At 43.9% G+C, this 5,833-nt stretch overlaps 1 long non-coding RNA gene across 2 annotated transcripts; it reads left to right on the top strand.

Annotated features, from left to right (window-relative positions):
• Positions 1-1,081: 1,081 nt before the first annotated feature.
• Positions 1,082-4,601, top strand: LOC131901071 (uncharacterized). Of its 2 annotated transcripts, XR_009376333.1 has the most exons (4): positions 1,143-1,247; positions 1,565-1,835; positions 2,892-2,946; positions 4,586-4,601. It is a non-coding gene; the product is annotated as an uncharacterized LOC131901071 (long non-coding RNA). The 2 variants fall into 2 exon arrangements; XR_009376332.1 differs by lacking the exons at positions 2,892-2,946; positions 4,586-4,601 and having other exon boundaries at positions 1,082-1,247; positions 1,565-1,760.
• The last annotated feature ends 1,232 nt before the right edge of the window (positions 4,602-5,833 follow it).

Here is a 5,833-nt window from a genome sequence, read left to right as displayed (position 1 = left end):
ACTCCCACCATCAAAGGTCCAAAAGCCCCTTGTCCTGCATTCTCATGTCCAGACATCATCTCAGCAGGAAGAATACCTAGAGAAGGCTCTGAAATTAACAGAGGGCACTATCTGGAGTCCTACAACTGCTAAGCATGCAGGAGCGCTTTTGTGTATGTCTGTGTGTGTGTGTGTTTGTGTGTGTGTGTGTGTGTGTGTGTGTGTGTGTGTGTGTGTGTATACCTGGGATTATTGTGGCCCAGTACTGTGAGAAGTCATAGCAGTGCCTGAGAGGCACAGTATGTACGAGTTATGGTCGTCAGCTCTGGGATGTAGAGGAAAAACAGGTTTGCATGTAGGGAAGCCTTCTAGGGCTCCATCCTTCAGATCCAGCTTAGGTGAGTACAAGGTTTAGAGTGGTGCTTCGTGTGTGTGGATTAGGGCTCAGGGGCATGCCAGAGCGTGGTTGGTAAGAGCATTGTGTAGGAAGCATTGGGAAGGTGGCAGTACCGTCCTTTAAAGTGGAATGACAGGCAGGTCCATGAAGTCAGGTCCTCCACACCCACCCCCATCACCAGGAAGCTCCCTTTTTAGCCACAGCAAAAGTCTCCAGGAAGCTTTGTAGAGAGGGAGATTTGGAAGAGCATAGACAGGCTTGTCTCCAGGTGGCAGGGAGAGTGATTTTCTTCTAGGCTTCATCATGAAAGATGTCAGCAGTGTGGAGGAGAGCCTCTGGAGACTTTCAGTGCTCATTGAAGGAAGGCTTTCTGTTGAGGAGTGAAAAGCATTTTCCTACTGAACATGGCCTAGCTAACCTGGATACCAGGGTTGGGACTGTACATAGGAGGGAGGGACAGAGAAAGACAGAGATAGAGGTGGAGGTGGAGGTAGAGGAGGATAGATAAATGAGAGAGAGAGAAAGTAAGGCCAGAGCAAATGAGAATCTGCCTGTGGGGTGTTGGTTGTTCTCTAGTTTGTTGGTGTTTTTTTTTTTTTTTTTTCATGCAGGCTGGTGGGCAGACCCACCCTGTCTGTGGACACTTTTTTCTGTTCCATGGGTCTGGGTCTGTGGAGAGAAATTTGTGTGAGGACACGTGGAATGTTTAGGGAAATCCATAAGGACACACAGGGTGGGTGTGTGCTGTAGGCATCCTGGTGTTAAGAGTGAGAATTGCTTCTTGTCCCTCAGATTCTATGTTACCTGTCCTCGGTCCACTTGGAATCTCTTGAGAGAGCCGAGTCCTGTGTGTTCCTAGGCCCTGCCACAGGTAGGTGGTTGTCCACAGAGGATACAGAGAGTTCCTTGCCTGACAGGTTTTGGGGAAGTTACAGAACAGGAAGAGAAGTTTCCTGAGTGGTGCCTGGTATTTGGTGTAGGGTAGGGTCGGGAGGTGGGAGGTTAGGGGTGGGAGGTGGAGGTCTGTGCAGAGGAGAGAGATTGTGACAGATGTGGACGTAGGTCAGAATGGTTGCCTGGTGCTGCCTAGGAGACGGTTAAGGTGGGGACCGGTCCCAAGTTTTGGTAGGCAAGAGGGCAGGTGGGTGCAATGTTTCTTCTTTTGATGTGTTGTTGTCTCCACCTCAGGTACCTGGACGGCCTGCCTGTTGAGGCGAGGTTGTGGATGTCCCTGGCCCCAGTGTTCCCTGCTTTGGATGATGTGGGGCAGCATCCACTTGAATGCACTTCACCAAGGAGGCCAAGGTTTTGGAAGGAAGCCCTTCTCCACTCCCATCTCAATATTAGACCATCGGAGCATGGGACAGGAAGCTCTGGCCCCCCACCCTGGAGTCCTGATCAGTGTACACAGCTGCCTGTCCCTTTCCCTTGTGTCCATCTGTGAGCAGTCTTCTGCCAGGTGGGAACCCGGTGCTGGGACTAGGGTCCCATTGAGTTGGGCGATAGTCTCCCTTGGTGTCACAACTTCCCGTGTGCTCTTGGTTCTGGGACACCACCATCCCACTGCTCTAGCAGGTCTGGGGTCAACCTGGGAGGCCCTTCTTTGCTCGCCGCCTTTACCTGGAAGCTTGGGTCAGCAGACCTAAGGCCATCTTGGCAGCTGTACTGCTCACCCTGGTAGGTGGAGTCTTGTAGACTGCTGCTGGATTTCTGCAACGTGCTATTTGTGTGCGTATGTGTGTGTGTGTGTGTGTGTGTGTGTGTGTGTGTATCTGTGTCTGTGTCTGTATGTGTGTGTGTATCTGTGTGTGTGCGCGCACACGTGTGAAGGACCTCATGTAGAGGTTCAAGGATAACTTTCAAGATTCAGTTCTTTCCTTCCACCCTGGGACTTGGCGCTTACACTATGGTTGTTGGGCTAGCACAGCAAACTCCTTTACTTGCTAAGCTTTCTGTTGCCTTCTGTATCTTCATTTTTGTCAGTGTTATGGTTTGTGTGGGTCAGGGGTTTTCAAGAGGGGACATACAGGTCAGGGATCATTTTTGAATTTAGTAATATTTTAAAAGTCCATCCCAAATGTAAATAACTTAGCATCCTTGGTGTAGTAGATGAATGGAACTAAAGACTCCAATTTTCAGTCAAGGATCAAGTCTCCTTTAGATTAATTTTTATGCAGTGTTATTCTAAGTAAAGTTTCCCTTGGGAACAAGTTAGAATTCTCTACTGCAGACCTACCCAGCAGTTTACATTTGAACATCATTCTTCAGGGATTCATGTACATACTCAGTATTAAAGTACTGATATCTAATTGTTATAGAATGATAGTTGCTGAGGTCATTTAATGGAGAGGAGGGGTACCATAATTGTGACTTTCATTGTGGCTGATCATTTCTTAAAGGAGAAAAACTGCTAAACCTGATTTGTAAACCCAAATACCATTATTTAGTATAATAGTTACTGGTGATAGAAGGCACCATAGGTTAGTATAAATTCTTTTCATTTTTGTTTATACAGAAAATATTTATACAAAGATCAAGATCGTTAACAATAAAAAGTTCACATTTTAACTGTAAGCTGATCATTAGATCGTTTCCTAGGATCCATGTAAGGGTGACGGGAAGTTTGGGGAAGAGTTTCTGTGTAAAAACAAGGCGGTGCTTAGGGCTGGTGGTGGGACTTGAGGGCCTATGAGGTTAGGGGGCTCTGAGAATTGCAGAGAGCAGGAAGAGAATGAATGTGAGGTCCAAGGGAGCTGATGGTTGGGATGCTTGGCCCATTGCAACTGGGCAACTTTCTCCATAAACTGGCCAAGAACAATGGTCCTCCTAAACCTTACCTAAGCTGGTTTATAAGGAAAAGACTTCATACTGAGAGGTAAAGAGGAGCCAGGGGTCTAGGGATGACTTTGTCCTGACACTAAAAGGTACAGGTGGGAGAATAATAGACTTCTGCCTCCATCCACAGAGCAGTAATAAACAATGCCTGCCAATGCTGGGAGTTAGGCTGTTAGAACAGAGAGCTCTATAATGCTTCCTAAGGGGACTAACTATTCTGAAGCAAGAATGAGAAGACTCAAATGAACGACCCTATTAAAATGTAGATCTTGCTGGCAAGCAATCAAGAGAAGATTAGCCACAATAGTGCTGGTAGCAAGTGAAAACAATGGATAGTTCCTCTTTACAAACAAGAGCATCAAGCAGCTGAGAAAACCCCTCTTGATGTTAGGAGAAAACCTCAAAGACCGTCCCTGCCTTAGAAAGCATCTGATTGAATTTCACTCTGGGGCTCCTGGTTTCAGAGTCAGCACTCAGACCATGACAGAAAAGACTAGGTAGAATGGTATGGTGGGAGAAGATGTGACAGACATGTTAAGGTCTTAACGTATCAAAAAGCAGAAAGAGGACCAGAATCTGCGTAGGCTCTGTCCTTCAAAACCCACCCCTAGTGATCCATATCCACCAGCTAGGAGACCCGTCTTCCAAATACTCCACAGCAGTACTATATGGGAACCAAGTTCTTAAACATATGAGCCTGTCGGAAGCAACTTAAATCCAAGTCACAGCATTCACATTTATTTATATCAGTGTGGATGCATACATGTTTATTCTATACTTTGTGTTATCATTCAATATGTCTATATTCATTTTATTGTGTATATTGCTGCAATTTGATAGAGACTTTTTTCTTCCTTTGGCATACCTCCATCCTTGTAGGTGTGTGTGTTGGGGGGTCAATACTTTGGAGAAAGGTATGTCAATGTTTGGCATGGTAAGGGGTTGTCACACCATTTCTAAAGTGGCATTCTTATTTTGCATTTCTATTAGAAATGGTTGTGTGTCCCTGTTGCTCTGTGTCTTAACAAGCAACTGATACAATTTTTTAAAAAAGATGACCATTTCTTTTCATTTTTGTGTCCTAGTACTGGAATTCAAGACCAGACGCTTGTATATGCAAGATATACTGTCTGATTTTTGGTTTCGTTTGTCAAGTTGGGAAGAAGGAACATTTGTTTAAGAACTGCCTTTATTAGCTAGCCTTTGGGCATGTGTGTGGGACATCTTCTTGACTGCTGATTGATAGAGGAAAGGTCTAGCCCACTGTGAGTGGTCCCTTGCTTAGGTAGGTGGACATAGGTTATATAAGAAAGGTAGCATAGTAAGGCAGAGCAGAAACCAGCAAGCAACATCCATTCATGATTTCTGCTTCAGATTCGGCCTCCAGATTTCTGTGCTCAAGTTCCTGCCTTGACTTCCTTCCACAGTGGACTGTCACCTGTAAGCCAAATAAAACCTTTCCCAGAATTGTTTTGGTCTGTGCTTTGTCACAGCAGTAGAGAAAGAAGCTACCACACCAGGGAACCATTTTGCCACTGTTCTTCAGGCTCTGGATTGGCATTTCGTTTTCTTGTTATACATTTTATTATTTAAGACAATATTTAAATTTATACTTTGATCATGATTTTCCCATCCCACAAGTCCTTCCAAATCCTCTACCCTTCCTTACTTATCCAACTTTAAGTTCTTTCTCAAAACAAACAAACAAACAAATAAATAAACAAAAACCAATTCTTAGAAAGTATGTAGTTATACTTGGTTTCAATTTTATGGCTTTATTTTGAGAAGACATTAATTTTAGTTTGCCACTTTTTCTAACATTATGCTGTATTTTATCATCATTATTTTCACAAGTATCTTATTTTTAAACTTTTGTTTCAGTAGAGCTAAAGCTTACCAGAAATTTGTTCTTATTTATAAATCCCTTTAATTTGTTAAATGAATCCTCTTCACGTACTTTAAGAAGAAATTGCTTTTTAATGAGAGACAGAAAGTGAGTGGATCAGGATGGGAGGGAGGTTGGGAGAAAAATGGGAGAAGTAGGGGAGGGGAAATCTTTTTTTTTTTAAATTATTTTATTTATTATGTATACAGTATTCTGCCTGCATGTGTCCCTGCAGGCCAGAAGAGGGCACCAGATCTCATTACGGATGGTTGTGAGCCACCATGTGGTTGCTGGGAATTGAACTCAGGACCTCTGGAAGAGCAGTCGGTGCTCTTAACCACTGAGCCATCTCTCCAGCCCCCAGGAGGGGAAATCTTAATCAGGATATAATATATGAGAAAAATATTTTCAATAAAATAAAGGAACGAAAAAAGAAAAAAAAGACAATACCCACAGATGGGCTGAAACACTAAAGAGCCGATGTTCCTAAAATGAATCCTAATCACTTTAACGTCTGTCTCCAGTACTGTATGGATTCTTAAAAATGGATTGTAGTTGTAAGTTGGCCTTTCCCAGTGGATCCTTCATCATTTAACTACTTCAGAAAAGAAAACAGAGGTACTTGTCTGAAACTGAAAGTCCCTTAGGAAGCTTGAGTTCAAAGTGATTGCTACTGTGATGGCGCTGACATGTGGAACTGCAGATAGGGAAACTTCCCTCGCTCCTCCCTTCCTGCT

This window comes from Peromyscus eremicus, unplaced genomic scaffold, assembly GCF_949786415.1.
Source record: "Peromyscus eremicus unplaced genomic scaffold, PerEre_H2_v1 PerEre#2#chrX_unloc_2, whole genome shotgun sequence".
Lineage (NCBI taxonomy): Eukaryota > Metazoa > Chordata > Mammalia > Rodentia > Cricetidae > Peromyscus > Peromyscus eremicus.
This window is presented reverse-complemented; position numbering and strand designations above follow the sequence as displayed.